The following is a 19,470-nucleotide window of genomic DNA, read 5'->3' as shown; positions in this document are numbered from 1 at the left end:
GGAGCAGCTCTGACTGGCTGGCCTGGGGTTGTGACCTCTGCTCTCACTTGTGGGTGGCTCCTCAGAACCTGCCACCAGGCCTGGCACATGGCAAGTCCTGAGCGAAGGACAGCCAACCTGTCCTCTGTTCCCACAGCCACTGTCCGCCTTCAAGCCCTTGCCATCCCTCACCTAGGCTGTGGCGAGACTCGTCAAGTGTCCGTCCTAGCCCCGCACAGCCAGCGTCATAACCTCTGAAAGGAAGGGCACGCAGAGAAGGGGGCCTCTAAGACAGGAGGTCCTCTGGGTGCGCTCACCTTCTGACCTTGCAGCTCAGCTCTGACATCTGCAGAGTTCGTGCCCAAAAACCCCACTGTCAACTTCCTTTGAAAGAATCAGGAAGCCCCTCTAGTGTGAAGTGGATTTGTGGTCTGGTTGAGCTCAGACTGCCTGGGCGTTGGTGGGTTGCTGGTCCTCCCTCGGTTGGACAGTTCCTGGCTCTGCTCTCTCCTCTTTCCTGTTTCTCCAACCCAGAGCCGGGGTTACTTGACCCCTAGCCCCAGCTCACTGGCACTTGTTCCTCAGGCTCTGTGTTTTGTCATCGATAGAGTCTTTCCACGCAGAGGCCTCCCACTCAGGCTTCAGCACTCCTGAACTTGTACCTCATCCACTTGGCCTTGCAAAACGGTCTCACGCCCTGTCTCCCGTGCCCAGCTCCTCCCCTCAAACCTCCCTTCTGGTGATCAATATCTCGTTGCACATCCAGGTGTGGAAAAACTGACTCGTGCTATCTTCCAGCCTTCTGCCTTCTGACACAAAGCCACATCCCAAGGGCTGGTAGAAAGTCGGAGCCGTGGCCTTCCTTCCCCATTCTACCCACTCTGGGATTCTCACACAGACCCGGGGTTCTGAGGGTGAAAGAACTCCCACGTCTTCCGGGGCTGGTGAAACTGGCACCACTGTGTAGGAGTACCCCAGTTCTGTTCCCAGCATCTTTATGGGACAGCTCACCGAAGCCAGTAACTCCAGCTCCAGGGGATGCCCTCTTCTGGCCTCCATGGGTAGTGCGCTCTCTCTCTCTCTCTGTCGCTCTCTCTCTCTCTCTCTTTCTCTCTCTCTCTCTCTCTCCTACAAAGAAGCATATACATTTTTTTAAAATGTCTTAAAAAAAAAAAAACAATCCCTTCCTCCTAGAGGGCCCTAGGGAATGTCTTGTTAGTGGTCACACCAACTGCATATCCTCGCTCGCTCGCTCGCTCCCAGCCTGTGCCTCAGTTCCCCTCTGCTAGCGCTGGCTGTCATGTCCCAGCTGGGGCCTTGAGACCAGGGAACCTCTGCTCACCTGTGACTGCAGCTCTGCTGCTTCTGCCTGTCCCTTCCCTGGGATGACCTCTGACTTTGCAGAGTGTCAGCTCATGTAAGCGAGCCATGTTGGCCTAGAAAATGTCAAGAGCAGTGTGCTCAGTGTCAGCGATGGCTGCTGCTTCAGCTCAGCACCGGGAGGTCATGCACCGTCCCTCGGCCAGACTGAAACTTGAGTCGTGTGCTTCTGCGGGGTAACCAGCAATTTCAGCAGACTTCAGGACCCGCACCACTAACAGAGGTGACTGTAAACGTGCAATTCTGCCAGGAGAAAGCTGGCTGGAGACCTCTGGCTGAGGAAAACGGGGTGCCTGCCTGCAGAGCATGAGCATTTAACCCCCGAGAGACCCTGAAGGAAGGCGTTTTAAAAATGCGCTGAGGGGAGGCACAGCTTGGCTTCTTTAGCCTCTCCAGTTGCGATGAGAAGGCAGGCGATGTGTAACTGACGGCGTGTGCTCCGTCCTGTTGGTGTCATGCTGGCTGGCAATTCTTCCAGCTCGGCTTGTCCCTGGCTGCTGGCTGTTCCCTTGACCTTAGCTCCGGCTCAGGTTCTGTCATGCCCCTCCAGGCTTACCTGAAGACTTCTGCTAGGCTGCCAGCCCCCACGGTTAGAAAACGCGGGTGCCTCGACCACCGGGCAGTCTCCCCAGCCCCAGTCCTCTTCGCTCATCTGCTTTGGAGTCTTCACCACCCTCCCTCCAGCAGCGCAGGAACGGCCGCCCCCGTGCTCCAGCTAACCTTTCCACTGACGTTCAAGGACTGCCCTGTGGGGAAGACAAAGACCAAGGGCTCTTACTCTGCATGTTTCTAGATAGTTTTTCTGTCTTTTCCCTTTAAAGCTTTCTGAAAGCATACTTTAAAATGCATGCAAATTATCACTCGTCATGCCTCCGTGTTCAAGCTCGGCCTGCATCAGCAGGGTCCTCCGTGGTCCAGTCAACATCACACATCATGGAGTCCAGTCCCCAGCTGGGGCAGGGGACACACCCAATAAACATTTTGAGCAAGTATCTTTAAGAATAAAGTAAAGTAAACTGCAGGCTGTGCAGGTCTAGTTTTTGGAGAGCCCCGGACGCCTGCTGGCAAGGAGCCACTGATCCACAGAGAGGCCTTTCCTCTGGCCAGAGTGTGGGCTAAATTTGGAGGCGATAAGCCAGGAGGGAATGGAGCTGGCTGCCGGGGCGGGGGGGGGGGGGGGGGGCGGGGTCTCCTGGTCAGGTGGGGCTCCAGCTGTGAGCAGCTGCCTGACACCTCCTGTCTGTCTGTCTGTCTGTCCTCGCAGATTACCCAGGCTGGGGCTGCCTTTCTGGGCCTACAGGAGGGAGCAAGGGGAGCCTCCGTGATGAAGGGGCCCTGTCCCCGACTCAAGCCTACACTGTCCATTAGAGCACTGCCTTTGGGGAAGGACCAAGCCCAGAGTCTCTCAGCCTTTGTATATTTCTCGATTTTTTTTTTTTTTTGGTTCTTTTTTCTTCTAAAGCTTTCTGAAAGTATATTTTGATAATATTTTAAAATCCACACAGGGACTGGAGAGATGATGGCTCAGCAGTTAAGAGGGCTGGCTGCTCCTCCAGAGGACTTGGGTTCAATTCCCAGCACCCACATGGCAGCTCACATGTGTCTGTGAGTTGCCATGTGGGTGCTGGGAATTGACAAAACACCAATGCACATAAAATAAAAGTAAATAAATAAATAAATAAATAACCCATACAAAATATCATGTTACATCTGTTTAACCCCACTCAGGCTTTGAACAAGTGTCTCATTCACATTCATTCGCACCTTTGTTACCCTCTTGGTTTTCAATCTTAACTTATTTGAAATTTTATGTTCTAAACTATTTTACAAATGACTTCATTTTTATTTTAATGTTAATAGTAAATATTAACCATCATCCTGTCTTCCAGTTTTCTTTTAAAATTTATCTTCTTGCTCTAATCTTTATTTGGCTTTGTCTTATAGTTCATATTAGATCAATTTATAAGCTTTTTCTACAGTTCCTGGTTTTAAATTTTACTTTACTGTTCCTTAAAGATTTAAAGTTTCTTATCTTTTTTTAAAAAGTTATTTTATTTTTAAATCTGTGTATGTGTGTGTGTGTGTGTGTGTGATGTGCATTTGAGTGCAGGTGCTGGCAGAGTCCAGAAGAGGGCACCGGATCCCCCGGATTGTGTGTGTCTGCTCCATACCCCTGCACGTCTCTCCAGCCTACACTTCTTATTTCTTCATTCACAACTTCTGTCTGGTTTAAGTCACCCAGCTGCCTCTGCAACACACGTGAATCTTTTTTCTGTCTTTTCTCCCTTTGACACCACCACTTTCCCTTTCTGCTTTCTTTTTCATCCATGTGTCTGTGGATCCATCTAGGCTGAACAGTGTTGAACAGTGATTTTGAAGGTGCTCACTGAAGTTAGGATGCTCGGCTGCCATGTAACTTCCCTGAGAGCCACGCCATGGCCGAAGCTTTTGTATGGAGGCTCATTTGGGCCAAGCATTGTATGCTGTGCTTGTTTGCAGGCTGTATGGCTTAAAATGTCTAATTATTTAGTTTCTTTTGGAATAACTGGTTCCGGTGACCTCAAGCACTGGGCATTTTGTTGTGATGAATGCATACAAGGAAACCAGAAGCTGAGCTGCAGCGAGCCAGGCACCTGTGCCTACAGGAAATTCTCAGGAGCAACTGGTGCTCTCAACGAGTTGAGCCTCAGAGGCACTAGAATGGCAAACCGAGCCACACCCCAGCAAAAGTGAAGTATATCCCAAACACTGGTGATGGCTGAGAGGTGAGCATGATGTTAGAGCGGAAAGCTGATCGGCATCGGGTGCTGGTTTTGTTTCTGCCGCTGAGAGAAAACAGGCTGATGAAAAGCAACCCTGGGGAGGAGGGGTTACAGGCCGTTCTTCCAGAGATGTCAAGGTGAAGGCACTTGAAGCAGCTGCTCACGTCTCATCCACGGAGGGATCAGTGCACACATGCCTAGTGGTCAGCCAGCTTTAGCTTTCTGTACCTGTAATACAGTCCAGGGCACAGAACCAGGGATGGTGCTCCCACTCTCAGGCGAGGTCTTCCCTCAGCAAGTAAGGCAATCAGTGAGGGAGAGCCGGTGGGACACAGGGACTCAGAAAGCAAAAGCGACTTCCCGAATAGCAGCTTCTTGTTCCCAGGAAACATTTCAATGAGAAATGGCGGAAGGGCATGGAGGCAGGCATCTAAGTGGACCCACATCAAAGGGAGGCCGCAGGGACGATAAAATGTGAGCACCAGCTTCTGTTTAGTGGCTTCTGGCTTAGGCCTCTGCCCGGGACGTACAAAGCTGGGAATCTGCCTTTGTCTGTGGCTGTGGCTTGCTCTTCTGTCTTCCGAAGTTGTCCTGTTCTTTGCTCATGGCAGGGGACACACTCGGCAATCACGGGACAGCCTCCATCACGCCCGCCTCCCTTACAATCAAGACAGTCCCTCACTGAGAATGTCTCGGTTCTAGGTTTTCTCAAGAAGAAGCACGCCCCACCCTCTCTTCACACGTGTAACTTGACAAGCTCTAAAGCTTGATGCTAAGAAGAGAAGTTTGTGGGTGTCTCCCCACAGGGCAGCAGCAGGTACCTCCAGGCAACCTGGTCTTCCCCTTCTGCTGGGAGGCCGGCGAGGCCTGGGCTGGTGCTGCTGAAGCGTAGTCTGTGAACAGCTGCCGGGTGTGTGCCACTGGGGCAACTAAGAAATGCAGAGTTTCAGTAACTGTGAAACCTGTTGAGTCACAGTCTGCACCTGGATCAAAGGACAGATGGTTTCGGCGCCTAGAAAAGCTTAAGAGGCGCCAGTCTATGACGATCTCAGGCAAAAAAAAGAAAAAAAAAGATGCAATTAAGAAAAGTTCCTAAGAGTTACACATTTGGTTCAGTGGACATTCTCAAACTGGAAAGCACTGAAGCTAGCCAGCCCAGAGGTTTGCCAACCCTCAGCTCTAGTGCTCCCTAGCCCCAGTGCTCAGTGCTCCCACAACTCAGCACCCAGCTCCCAGAGCCCAGTGCTCGGCCTCTGGCCCTAGCCCACAGCCCCGAGCCAAGGAGGCCCAGGACCCATAGGCAGTTAGACATCGCAGTTGTTAGAAGGTTTTTCTTCGCTGCTGCTGCTGCATGCCTTCCACCCACAGGAAATCCTACTGAGCCTCTGCTGATGCTCGAGGTCTCTAGATCTTTCCTGAATGCAGTCAATGGAGAATTGCTGTATTGAGGGAAACCACACAAAAATGGACTCAATTCAGGAATGAAGAAGCTGTTTTAAGGGGTAATTACTGATCCTGTTTATAGAGACAGATGGGTGTAGCCTCGGCTAGCCTCCAAACTCCCTACGCAGCTGAGGACGGCTTTGAGTTTCCAATCCTCCTGCCTCTGCGTCTCCAGCACAGGGGTCAGAGCCATGTGCTACCACAGATGGTCTAAGTGGTGCTGGGGAGTGAATTCGGAGCCTTTTGCACACCAGGCAAGCTGCTGCCTACTGAACCGAATCTCCAGCTCATGAGTCCATTTAAAAATAAATGACTACAGATGTTGCTGAACCCGGACAGTGAGGACTTTGAAGGGTAAGCTCTGTTGTCCGCGCCGTGCTGTGTTTGTGGTTGGGACACTTTCTCATCCAGGCTGTAGCCAGGGGGCTTCTACAGCCTCATTTCTCCTGATTTCAAACCTTCGATTCTGTGTTCCTTGTCTTGACACCTCACGGTTGGTAACCTTTTCATCACTCAGGACTCACAACCCGGACATGGCTGTGCTAGCCTGCTCTCAAGCTGGGTTTCTGAAAGGAAGTTTGAGAAACTGTGGGTGAGGGGAAGCCTCGAGGTGGTGGGAGAGCAATGGGAGGGGTCAGCGTGGGCGACACAGCTCTGTCTTGTCCTCGCAGCACCCCGGGTTTCTTCCTGCTGGGCCTCCAGGGAGTGCTTCATCCTGCTTGGTTTCTGGAAGGCCACAGAGCAGCCCCGAGAGTCCCCCAGCAGAGGGCCAGGCTGGTCAGGAGGCGCACCTGCTTGCTTTCCAAGCCCTGGGAACATGTTACAGTCTCGCTTTTCTCCAGCGTGTCTCGCCTTAAGTAGTCTGTCCGGCTCTATAGTAAGGAAGGAGGGTTCCCACCAGGTGTGCTGCCAGAGGTGATATTGATGCTAAAGTTTCTGAAGTTGATCATCTTGTCATGGCCATGAGAGAACTTTAGGGATATTAATTTTGGGGGGTAAATGGTTATCAACTCACTTTCAAAGGCTCAGTCAAAATGTTAACATAAACAGTAATACTATATCTACATATATACATGTGTATGTATATGAAAGAGAAACATGGAAACATCACTGTGAGTCTAGATTACGTGTCGTGGGAATACCTAGGTATACTGTTTCCATTGAAAATATTTTAAACTCAGGAATAAACAAAGCATCTCTGTGTCATTTAACGTTTCTATTGCTGTGATAAAGCACCAGGCAAAGGAGCTCAGGAAAGAAAAGGTTTATTTCAGCTCTCAACTCTCATGTCACCCTGCATGGGAGGGCGGGAACGGAAACAGAAGCTGTGGAGGAGCGCTGCTCGCTGGCTTTTTCCCACGGCTTGTTCACTCTGCTTTCTCACATAGTTCACAGTGGACGGGGCCCTCCCAAACCAACAATTAATCCAAGCCACGCCCTACAGATTTGCCTAGAGGCAACCAGGTAGAAGTGTGTTCTCAATGGAGGGTCCCTCTTCCTTAAGCTGTCTCTGCTTGTGCAAGTTGTCAAGAACAAAACAAAACAACCAGGAAAGCAACCAGACAATTCCTTTGAGGGATTCCCTTATGCAAGTCTCAGTGTGGAGAAGCCTGGCCGGCTCCACTGTCCTTCTCGTGGTCGTGGTCAGCATTGCCCGTGAGAGCCTGCACAGATTCCAGATGTGCCGTGGATTGAGCAAGGACAAGGCCGTTTCACCACCATCCTTTGCCCACTCACATTCTTACCCAGATTAAGAACTGGTGTGTGTTCATAGGTTGGGGCAGTGGCTTAGCAGAGTGCTTGCCTAACGGCCTAGTTTGCTTTTTGTTGCCATGATAAGACTTAGTCAAAACCAACTTGGGAAGGAAGGGGTTTAGTTCAGCCTACAAGGTACAGACGGTCGTCATGGAGGCAGAGGCGGGAACCGGGAGGCAGGAATTGAGGCAGAGGCAGGGAGAAGCACTGCTTACCGGCTTGCTTCCGCTGCCTGTCCAGCCAGCTTCTTATTCAGCCAGGGTCACCTGCCCGGGGACGGCACAGCCAACAGCGGGCTGGTCCCTCCTACAGAAGGTAGCAATTAAGAAAGTGTGCCAGGGCTGGAGGTGGCTCTGCCGCTAAGAACACTGGCTGCCCTCCAGAGGACGCGGGTCGGCCCGACATGGCAGCTCATACCCACCTGTAACTCCAGCTCCAGGGGACCAGATGCCCACTTCTGGCCTCCGTGGGCGCCAGCCTTGTGTGTGGTACACAGACATATGCAGGCAAATATGTATACACATGAAGTAATAAAATTAATTACATCCCAGATATGCCCACGGGCCAGCACGACGGAGTCACTTCCTCAGTAGAAATTCCCCTTTCCCACTACGTCACACTGGCAACCAAGCTCAGCCATGAACCTACAAGCTGGAGTCCGGGATCAAATTCTATCACTGCGCAAAACTGAGCATGTAGCAGGCACCGATAACCCAGTGCGTGAAGCAGGAGGGTAAAAACTTCAAAGCTGTCTTGAGATTCATACAGATTTCCGGGCCAGCCTGGGATACACGAGAATATGCCTCAAAACAAAGAAATGACAAAAGAATCTTCTAGAAGCGACACGTGCCTTTCTGCAAATACCTTTCCAAGTTGGGTAGACATGGCCATTTTGTTTCGTTTCTACCTCGAAAGCAGAGTCTATCTCTAGGGTAGTAAAACTGATGTTTGAAAGCTTTGCTCTAATCTCAGGACTCAGAGTAGTTTGTTCAAGAGTTTTACCGTACAGCACAAAGCATAAATGAGTGTGATTGGATGCCACTCCATCTTCAAATGACATGTAGGGACTTGTCATTTAATATGGATTGCACTTAGACACACGCCACGTACACACATGTAATTCCGCTCACTAGGAATTCAGATGATGCTGAGATTCCTCACACATACTGGAAACAGCGTGCAAAGCAGGAAGGAAGTGTTCTGGGCCTCACACTCAGTGACCGAGGCTGGAAAATACTAAAAAAAAAAAAAGTTTGCTTCAGCGTACAGTTTCAGGATACCCTCCATCTTTTTGTTTGTTTGTTGGAGGCAGGAAGTGAGACAGGAAGTGAAGCAGGAAGTGGGGCAGGAAGTGAAGCAGGAAGTGGGGCAGGAAGCGAAGCAGCCTCTCACGTCACAGACGAGAGCAGAGAGCATCAGACTCACCCAGGCGGCCCCTTGTTCTTATCTAGCTTTCTGTTACTTGGTTCAGCACTCCGGCTTAAGGAACAGCGCTGCCTGTGGCTGGGCTCTCCTACATCAATTAACAGTCAAAACAACCCCCACAGGCAAGCCCACAGGCCAGCCAGACCTGGGCCACCCCTCGCTGAGTCTCTTTTCCCAGGTTGACACCCAAAGCTTAACCATCACAGATGGCCGTTGGATAAAGAGCCTCTCCCTATTTCAAGCAGCTCTGAGCAAGAGAAAGGGTGATGGAGTCACAACCCAGCTGCTCCCCTTGACAGCTGTGGCAATCCGGTTTTCTTGGCAACCTGGGGGTCAAGCATGCGTGAGACCTTGAAGTACACACAGGTTGCTCTGACATTGAGGGCACACACTGGCCACCAGAAAGGGAGGAAACCCAACTTGAAAAAAAAAAAAAAATCAGCTCTTGCTTTTCTGTATAACTCTGGAAGCGACAGTTGGTTTGGAATAGATATTTCTTTTCTTTCTTTTTCTCTTTCTTTCTTGCTTTGTTTTTTTCGAGACAGGGTTTCTCTGTGCAGCTTTGGCTGTCCTGGACTCACTTTGTAGACCATGCTGGCCTTGATCTCACAGAGATCTGCCTGCCTGCCCGCCTGCCCCTGCCTCCCAGACCACTGGGATTACAGGCATGCACCACCACTCCCAGCTGGGCACGTGTCATTGTACATGATATTTGACACGGTCCATGCTCCCCACGATGCTCATGCGATCCACTAGGAATTTCAGGTGTGATGTGGGGGTGATTGGTGGTTACCTGATATGCCCAAACTCATCACACAAGCCCCTGGTTTTGTTTTTTGTTGTTTTCTGAGACAGGGGGAGACACACCTATTCTGGACTTCCCTATTACCTTAGGCTGGCCGAAACTCCAGATCCTTTGCCTTTGGCCTTGGTGGCCTGGGTGCTCTCCTGAGTCTTAAGGTTGGAACATCTTGCCTGGCCCAGTGAGAGGAAGAGAAGGGAAGGAAAAAGCCCGGAAGGATGAAGGGGCTGACCCGCCATTGCTAGCACGGAAGGTGGAGGTTGGCACTAAGGACCCACTAGAAACCCAAAACAGCCCTCAGCCTGTAGGCAGGAACCTCCACTCACAGCCGAGGGCTCAGATCTTACGGACAGCAGGGGTGAGCAAGAACAGTAACTTCCCCTAAGGCCTTAGGAAGGAGTGCGGAGGACCGTCAGCTTGTCCTGACTCACCCTGGCCTGCACAGACTCACAGCGGGCCATGGATCCTGTTGCGCGTGTGCACACACACGCACACACACGCACACACACCACTGGGCCCAGTGGTAGTTTTCAAAACACACGGAGCTTGGCTGCTTCCACAGAGAAAGGCCACCTCCACGCCTGACCTGCACAGCCTGGGATCACCCAGCGTTTGGTTTTTGGACCTGATAAGTAGGCTTGCCAGGACACTGGGCAATTTCAAGGTCAGCTCGGGGCAAGAGCGATGGTGTGGTAAAGGCTTGCTGTCAAGCCTAAGAACCTGAGCTCCGGCTGGACAGGTAGCTCAGTGGTTAAGGGCACTGGCTGCTCCTCCAGACCACCCAGGTTCAAGGCCCAGCACCCGCATGGAGCCTCACAACCATCTCTAACTCCAGTTCCAGGGATGTGGTGATCTCTTCTGGCCTCCACGGGCACTGCACGTGATAGACAGCCGCGCACTCAGGTACCATACACATAAAATGATGTTTTTGTTTTTTAAAGAACCTGACTCTGATTCCCAGGACGTGCGTGGTAGAAGGAGGTCACTGGTTCCTATGGTTTGCCCTCTGACCTCCACTTGTGCACAGTGGGCATGAGCCACAGGAAGCAGCTTAACGAGGGGAGGGTTTGCTTCGGCTCACAGTTCAAAGGGACAGTCTCTGGTGACCCGGAAGTCACGGGGCAGGGGACTGACACAGTTTGTGGGCTGCACCTGTGGTTGGGAAAAGAAGGAAGGCTTTCCTCCTCTTTCTTGCTTCGTCTGAGACCCCAGCTCACGGGAGGACCCTGCCTGCATTCAGGCTGAGGCAGGATTCCTGGGCCTGCCTGGGCTAGAGTAAGTTCAAAGTCAACCCAGACAGCTGAGTAAAATCCTGTCTCAAAAATAGAAAGTAAAAGGTCAGGATGCAGCTCTGCAGCAGCAAGAGTGCTTGCTGAACACCTACAAACCCCAAGCTCAATCTCAGTATCGCAGAGTAAAGCAAACAGGTAAATAAAAAGAAACCACAAGTGAAGAGGAAATGGGAGCAGAACAAAATCTAAGAATAGAAGTGAAGAGACAGTGTGGAAACAGAAACCACAGTGACAGTCTCCAGAGGTGAGGAGAACATGATGGAGTCGAGGAGACACAGAAACCTCCTGGACTCCTGTTGACGGTCACTGTTCTGCTGCTCAGCTGTGGCGCCGTGTCTGCTTAGAATCTCTAGGGAGCCAGGCGCCGTGGTGCTCGCCTTTAATCCCAGCACTCAGAAGGCAGAGGCAGGCGGATGGAATCGCTGTGAGTTCGAGGTCAGCCTGGTCTACAAATCGAATCCAGCACAGCCAGGGCTACACAGAGAAACCCTGTCTCTAAAACAAAACAAACAAATAAAACAACAAAATAACCTCTAGGGATCCGGAGCTGCGCTGCTCAGTTCCACAAGCTGAGCCACGGGTGGCCTCGGAACCTGGAAGATGCAGTTCTGCTAGCTGGGGGACTTGCAGAAATTCCTGGAGCTGTGGCCCCGGTTGCTAAGGGCATTGCTTCTCTTTAAGATGGTGGGAGACAACTCCGTGACACAGAAACCGTAACCTTGGCTGTCAGACACGGAACGCGCATGCGCATAGACCACGAAGGTACATTAGGTTCTAGTCCTTGGATTCTGGGGACAATGCCACGCTGTTTTCTGGATGGGTTTCGGAGCTGTGGCAATCCTCTGCCTCAGCCCGGTGAGTGCTGACATTCCAGGGTGCTTTGCTATGCAGGTTAGAAGGGTGCTCTGCCTTGAGTGTTCTCGGGGTCTGGGTCTGTCGCGCTGACGGCAGCCCCCTCTGACGTCCTTACTCTTTGTAAGCCACAGGACGAGTTCACAAGGATGACAGTGACCTCAGCAGCCCAGCTGTTCCCTTTGGTCAATTCATAGGAGGTAAAAGTCACCAATGACTATAAGACTTACTGAAAAACAAAAACAAAAACAAAACAAAACAAAACAAAAAAACCACCTAATTTTGTTTTGTTTGTTTGGTTTTTCAAGACAGGGTTTCTCTGTGTAGCCCTGGCTGTCCTGGACTCGCTTTGTAGATCAGGTTGGCCCCAAACTCAAAGAGATCCTCCTGCCTCTGCCTCCCTGAGTGCTGGGATTACAGGCGTGCTAATTTTAAATTTAAAGAGCCTAGAAAATGTGATCCCACTGCTCAGAAGAGACCCGGGATGCATTAGCCTGTTAAACCTGCTCATTGCTGTTTCTTCACTGGCAAAGGACTTAAGTCCTTGGGTAAGAAAACCACCCTCTTTCAAAAGTCAACTCGGAGAATTCCGGCCAACAGCAGCCTTTGCTCAGACGGGTTCTCCCTGCTTTGGAGGCGGGACCAGTTGACTGGTAGTTGCTGCCCCCTAGTGTAATTACTAGCTACTGCAGGCACTGAGTTCCTGACTCAGGGAGCCTTAGGGATTAAAGAATGGGAAATAAAAGAAATAATGAAGACAATCGAGGCATTTGCAATGTGTTCGTCTTTGTGAATGAGTGCTTAGAACACTTCTCCTGTAATTTCCTGGAGGAACGGCTGGTAAACGCCTGCTATCTTCAAGTGTATCTGTCTCCCCCAGCATTTTGTTTGTTTGTTTTGTTTTGAGCTGGGCCAGCTATGTATTTTGCCGGACTCGGTACTGATGGAAAAGGAAATCGTGCCGCTGACAGTGCCTGCTTCTCTCTACACACTGTGTTTTACAATTGGCAGTTTCAAATGTGCATCTAGAAAAAATTACATAGTAAATCAGTTTGCTCATCTTACACAGTGCCAGTCAGTGTAAACAGAAGAGCAAATGGCCTCTCATGACAAGCAGAAAGGGCCACGGGGATCCCTGTCCGCTTCCTTTGGTCTCTGTCAATACCTTGACATCAGTGTCTGGCACAGCCGTGGGAGTGAGGAAGGGTGTGACAGGACCTCTCACCCTTGTGTTTCTTGGGCCTTGTGTCTGTCTGAAAGTTCTGGTTCTAGAGGAGCCAATGGCTTCCCACAGTGACCTCACGCCTAAAGCCTACCCTTTTGTGATGCTGGGACATTAAGAATTCGATGTGTTAACAAGAGCTAAGGGGTGGCAGACGGTCAGTCGGTCACTCTGCCCCTGCTCACGCCCCTCCACCACAGACGTTTCCCTTACGCAGGAGAGACGTGAAGTAAGATGAGGTCACATGATGGTGACAGGCGGATAGTGAAGTGAGGGCCTCCCACATGTGAGGAAGGTGTGTGTCTGTGAACCCCACCCCAGGTACATGTGAGGAGAGTGTGTGTCTGTGAACCCCACCCCAGGTAATTGAGTCAGCTCTGTAAAACACAACCAAAATCTGATGTTCAGAACAGGAATACTGACTGTAGCCGGCTGTTTATTTCCTGCCCCAGTGGTCAGCCTGCTTCTCTCATGTTACTCACGGGCAGGGGTGGAGGGCCCAGTCTGCGGCTGGAGCCACACGTCACATCCTGGCCTCCGTGACACCCAGCCTGTGTTGTAGCTCAAGGATAGCACTACCATTTTGAGACAGGAATGAAGAAGGCAAGTAAGGCCCAGTGAGCGAGCGTTAGCGCAGTCTTACTTCTTTATTATCTTTGGGTTCTGAGGAAGGGTGTCACTGTATCACCTCTTCCTGGCCTGGAACTCACTATGCAGACCAGGCTCCTGACTCAGAGATCTGCCTGTCTCTACCTGCTGAGGGCCAGGATTTAAAAGTGCACACCACCATGCCCTCATTTCACTACAGCTCAAAAGGACCAGAAAACAGCTCCGTGCTGCACAGAGGCAAAACCAAAACCAAAACCAAAAAACCCCAAACAAACAAAAACCGCCTGACTCTTAGCCAGGACATACAATGAGGCAAGTGTGAGGTCACGGTCAAAGTTCCCTGGTGGTCAAGAACATACAAGAGACAAGGTTTGCTCAGCTTAACTTCCTAACAATGGTCCCCAGCTGCTTCGTCGAGGAGCAAGGAGGGTTTTCATGGAAAGTCCGTAGACTGATTTTATCAAAGATCCAGTCAGCGTGCTTTTGTGTACTGTGAGAACAAGAAGGAGGGAGCTGGGCCCCTGCCTCCTGCACCCGGTGGGTTTGGAAAAGCAAGCGACACCAGAAAATAGGACCCATGTAAGGGAAGGGTTAGCTTTCTCAGTGTTCCAGGGTACGGCCTTTCCGTCGGGAGCTCCAGGTGGCTGGAGACACTGTCAGCAGACGCGTGCTCTGCTCGCTTCCTTCTGTGTGGTCAGCCTGACCCTGGTGCAGGGACCCACCGTCGTGGGCAGGTCTCTCTCACTGCGGTTAATACAGGCGGGAGAACCGGCCTCGGCCTGCCCAGAGGTCCAGCTCACAGGACCCACAGCTCATGCTGACAACTGGGGCTGACCATAACGGACACTGAATTTGGAAGCTTTTCTCTTAAGTGCTCTCATAAAGTCCTGCCTCTGTCTGTCTGCCTGCCTGCCTGCCTGTCATCTCAGAAGGCTGAGGCTCCTTCAGACTTTCCTTGGTAAATAACACTGCTTGCTCTCAGCCTATTAGCATCTAAAGTCACTTCCTTCTTCCCTGTTTCCCGACTCTGAGCTGCTTTAGCCCCCTTGCTGGCTCACGGTGCCCAGCTTCTCCAGGTGTCTGGTGGAGTTCCTGGTAGCAGCGTTTGAGCTGTTGGGCTGGCAGTCCTCTGCAGCATGGGTGGCCATCATTTGACGTTCCAAGTCCAAACAGAAAGATGAGACAGTACAGGGAGTTTGTACTTTGCCTGACTACTTGGCCCTGGACGTTGGTTTTCTGTCTCTCTGACAAACTACCCGAGACCAACAATCAAGAAGAAAGGTTCCTTCTGACTCACAGTTCCTGAGCTTTCAGTTTGCTTCCAGGCCAGTGGCAAGGCTAAAGGTCACAGGAGAGGAGAGCTGTTCTCTCGATAGCAGGGGCAGATGGTGTGAACATACCTCACGGAGCCCGTGCCCCCAACCACCTACCCTCTCCCATCTCCTAAAGCTTCCGTGACCTCCCAGGAGCCATGGATATCTGAACTTCTCAGCGGCTGCAGCCCCAAAGGCCCACCTCTGATCTCCCCTCAACATGTGGACCTGGGGAAACACTTGGGATCCAGAGACGCTTAAGATCCAGCCTCCTGCCCCTCGTGCAGGCTCACGGCATCACTGCTCCTGGCTCTGAGATCTGCGGATTTTCACTGCGTCCTATCACAGCCTCCTGGGGCCTCAGCTTTGGCGGGTGGACTGTGGGACTTCTCAGCATTCATAACCACTCGGAAGCAATTCCTTCTTCCAGACTTTGTTCTGCAGAAATCTGTCTGTCTGCTTATCTGTTTATCACCTCTTAATCTATAATGTATATAAATATATATCGACCAAGTATCAATGATCTATTAATGATCACTGATCAATCATTTATAATCCAATATCTGATATCCATCTGTCTTTGATATCTGTCTATCAATGTATCTATCTAACCTCTTTTTGTTTGTTTGTTTTGCTTTTTTGAGACAGGGTTTCTCTTTGTAGCCTTGGCTGTTCTGGATTCACTTGTAGACCAGGCTGGCCTTGAACTCACAGAGATCCTCTTGCCTTTGCCTCCCTGAATTCTGGGATCACAGGTGTGCCCACCATGTCCGGCTTATGTATCCTCTTCTAATCAGCTTCTCTCTTATGTCTGTCTACCATCTTCTATCATCTGCTGTCTATCTTGTGTTATGTCTAATGATCAATTATCTATCTATCCATTTATTGTCTATCTTTCTACCTACCATCTATATTCTCTCTTCTGTCTTCCATCTGTCTAGCAATCACCTTGATATTTAGGTATTGCCTGTCTATTTTCTATTCACCTATCTGCATTACATTGTGTGTGTTTCTTTGGCTTCCTCTAGTAACTGTCTTTCTTGGTGTAGACTGGCAGCTGCTCCGCTCTGATGGTCAATGTCCCTGTTTCTACCACACCCTCCCTCCTCTCATCATGTCCGTAATGTCCCTTGGTCCATGAATGAACTCTGTGCCTGGGTCGTTTGCATTCCTGGAGCTCTGTCTTCTTTGATGTGGGTCTGTATTTCCAAGTGGTGTCTCTTTCTGTCTGAAGAATTTCTTGTCATGTAGACCTCAGGTGCCTCATTTTTTCAACTTTGTTTATTCCACTATTGCTTGTGAAAGACAGCACTAGTCTCCACAGACAGCCACGGCCGGATCCAGCTTTAGCACCCCTGTTCCAGGGACTTGTTTTCCAGCCCAGTGTGCCTTCAGATTCTTAACCCTTCTCTCAGACCTCCTCTGCGCTGTGGTTATAGGTGCATACTACCATGCCCAGACAATGACCCTCTTTTTTTTTTTTTTTTTTTTTAATACATGGGATTGAATCCAGGGCCTCACATTCAGGCAAGTGCTCTACCATTGAGCTAAAACCCCAGTCTCCCCTTTAAAACCCTTTTCTTTCTAAAGAGAGGGTTTCACCAAGTTTCCCAGGGCATCTTTAAACTCACTCTTAGCTTAGACAGGCCTTGTATTTCTAATCCTCCTGCCTCTATTCCCAAAGTAGCAAGGATGATAGGCCCCACCAGTAGGCCTTACTCTGTGCCTGTGTTTAATAAAGGGAGCTTTTTCTTTTACCCGTCTGTGTTCTGGACCATTCACCATTGTACTATCCCAGAGCAAACAGAAATGGCTGCCTGTGTGTGACTTTCTTACAGGGGACGCTTTCACACAGCAGATGTTTCTTTACAAGGGAAGCGTCAGCGGAATTTGCTACAGACTTATTGGTCTTAGGAAGCAATACACGCCAGTTTCTCTACAATCAAAAAATTATAAAAGAAGTGTATTTACACACAGACCCACAAGAGTTAGAAATACTGCGAGCCCGGTGTGGGGGAATCACTGCTCTCTGCACATGCGTGTGGTGTGTTTGTACAATGAGGAGGCTGAGGCAGTGACGTGAGAGTAAGCTGTCTAGCCACAGCTGACAGGCTGCAGCAGGCACAGAGCAACTCAAGGAAGAAACGGCCCCTTTCGGCTTACAGTTCCTCACGGTGGGAAAGCCACGTGCAGGGCAAGGGCGTGAGGTGCTGGCCGCACTGCACCCCAGGTCTAGAAGCAGAGGATGACAGGAAATGGAACTGGACAGAGGATCTCAAGCTCCTCCTCAGCGGTGGCCTTCCTACCTTGAGGCTCCACCGCCTTCCAAAACAGCCCCACCAGCTAGGGAAGTAGTCATTCAAACACGTGAGCTGGGTGGGGGCATATTACAGTCAAGCTGCAACACGCACAAGGACCTTCAGGGGTATTCATGAGGGGAGGACAGAGGAGGAGACAGGCTGTTTGTTTGAAAATGTGACCATAAGGCCGGTCTGTGTGCAGCAACCGACTTCTGTGGAGAAGTAGCGAGTGCTGTTGAGTCACAGGTGTGGTCAGAAAGCACACCGGTGCAGCAGGAGGTCAAGCCGCCCCCATGCCTGTGACCACGTTAACAGGGTGGGGGCCTGGGCCTGAGCGTGGTCGTTTTCAGGCAGATGGCGTGCTGCAGCCCTGAGGAGCGCACGGCTGACCCAGGTCTGCTGGCGGCAGAAGCCATCCTAGACCCTGGCGGTGTCTGCACCCCAGCTTTGTCCGTTCAATTTTATTATGCCATTTCTGTGGGTTTGCACGTGGTGCACATGTGTGCAGCACGTGTGTGTACATGTATGTGTGGGGGACATTTATGTGTGTATTGTGGGCCTGTGTGTGTGAGAGAGAGAGAGAGGGAGAAAGAGGAAGGGAGAGAGCACTTACATATTGACGTGTGTTACACACATCATACATGTGAGCACTTGTGTATGTGTGTGACTATGTGTGAGCCAGTGTGTGTTTGTGGACATGTGTGCACAGGTAGCTTCCTGTGGAGGTCCAGATCCACTGCTTCTCTCAGGAGGATTAGCTAAAGGTAAAGACAACTTCAGACGAGGCTAAAGAAAAAGCGAGAAGGCGACATGTCGGCTACAGTAAGGATTTTGAACATATGTAAATCAAAATTTGAATACTTATATCCAAGCTTTTGAGTGAATTCAGAGCTTGAAGACAAACCTTGGATTTTCAGGTAAGGGGACTCTGGGAGACTATGTTCCTGGAGACAGCCTGTTCAGCTGGTGGTCCTCAGTGGGCCAATTAAACAGGCAAGTGACTGCGAGAACCAGAAAGAGGAGCTGGATTAGATGCGACTGCCTGAGGAGGAGGGACTCCGAGGCTCCACACCCAGGCTGGTCTCCAGGAGGAGCGGGGTTGTGCACATTCAAGCATCTCTGCCGCCTCTCCATCACCCTCCTTTCCGGAAGGCAGTCTCCCTCAGGCTGGCCCAGGCTCTGGCTTTCTCTTCTCCCAGCTTGAATTCTTGGGGGAGTTCTAGTTTCTTGGGGTTCACTGCTTCAATAGTCCAGGAGCCAAAGCAAGGGGCACAAGCTTGTCCTTAGAACACCATCAACCCAGCCAGGCCGGTTGCAAGCACAGCTAATGTACAGCACATTGGTCCCATGGAGACCATACAATGAGACTTCCAGGGCCAAATGCAGCCAAGAGAAGAGTCTTCCTGCAGAGGGCACCCGATGAGCAGACGCAACACCCTGCTGCCCTCAGCAGGATGTCCTGGGAGACTGGGAACACTGCCCTCTGGCAGTGTGCATGGACAAGAGGATCTGTCTTCTCTGACCTTGTATGAGATACTGTCCTCACATTCTGTCTCCATGTATCTGGGCCAAAGATGGAAGCCCAAATTAGGAATGAGAGCTGATTCTGAAGTGACTCTGCCGAAAAATACAAACACACCCTTCCAACTTGTGTCTGCGTCTAAGAGTCACGGCAGGTAAGAAGTAGGTAAGAGCAGAGAGGTCAGTCTTTGAGTATGTGGTTCCCGGTCCCTGCTGTGAGGCCAGGCCACAGGCTCACCGGCTGAGCAGGACTTCCTGTACACAGGTGCTGCAGTAAGTGGGCACAGGGGCGTGTGTGAGGAGGCCCAGGTCTCAGTCTGCCCTGTCCCCTCTGTGCACTCTCCTCCCGTCCTCACCACTGCGCTCTTGCCAGGAGACTGAGGGGTGGGGCAGAGGCCACAGGCAGGGCGCTGTGGAGCCAGCAAGACCCGTTCACTGCCTTTCAATGAAACTGACATTCTTTGAAGCACACGTCTAACCCTATGCCTGGAACAAGCATGAGGAAAACAGCATGAAGCCCAGCCTGGTGTTCCCATGGCAACCCTCAAGCATCTGTACCTCCGGTTCCAGGGGATCTGACAGCCTTCCCAGCCCCTGTGGGCAGACGGCACACACATGGTGTATATATGTATATGCAGCTGAAACACTCACACACATAACATCAGAGAAAACAGTGTTTGAGAAGGCTGTCTTCTTTCTCTCGGTGACAAGTGCCTGTACAGGAAGTCTTGCCAGCCCTAAAACAGATCCTCAAGAACACGCCTTCTGTCTGAAGCCCACTCCCATCAGAGAGGTGCCCCTGAGCCCTTGCTTAG

This window comes from Meriones unguiculatus, chromosome 5 (genome assembly GCF_030254825.1).
Source record: "Meriones unguiculatus strain TT.TT164.6M chromosome 5, Bangor_MerUng_6.1, whole genome shotgun sequence".
In the NCBI taxonomy this organism is placed as follows: Eukaryota; Metazoa; Chordata; class Mammalia; order Rodentia; family Muridae; genus Meriones; species Meriones unguiculatus.
The sequence above is the reverse complement of the archived record's forward strand: the minus strand, read 5'-3'. Positions refer to the sequence as shown.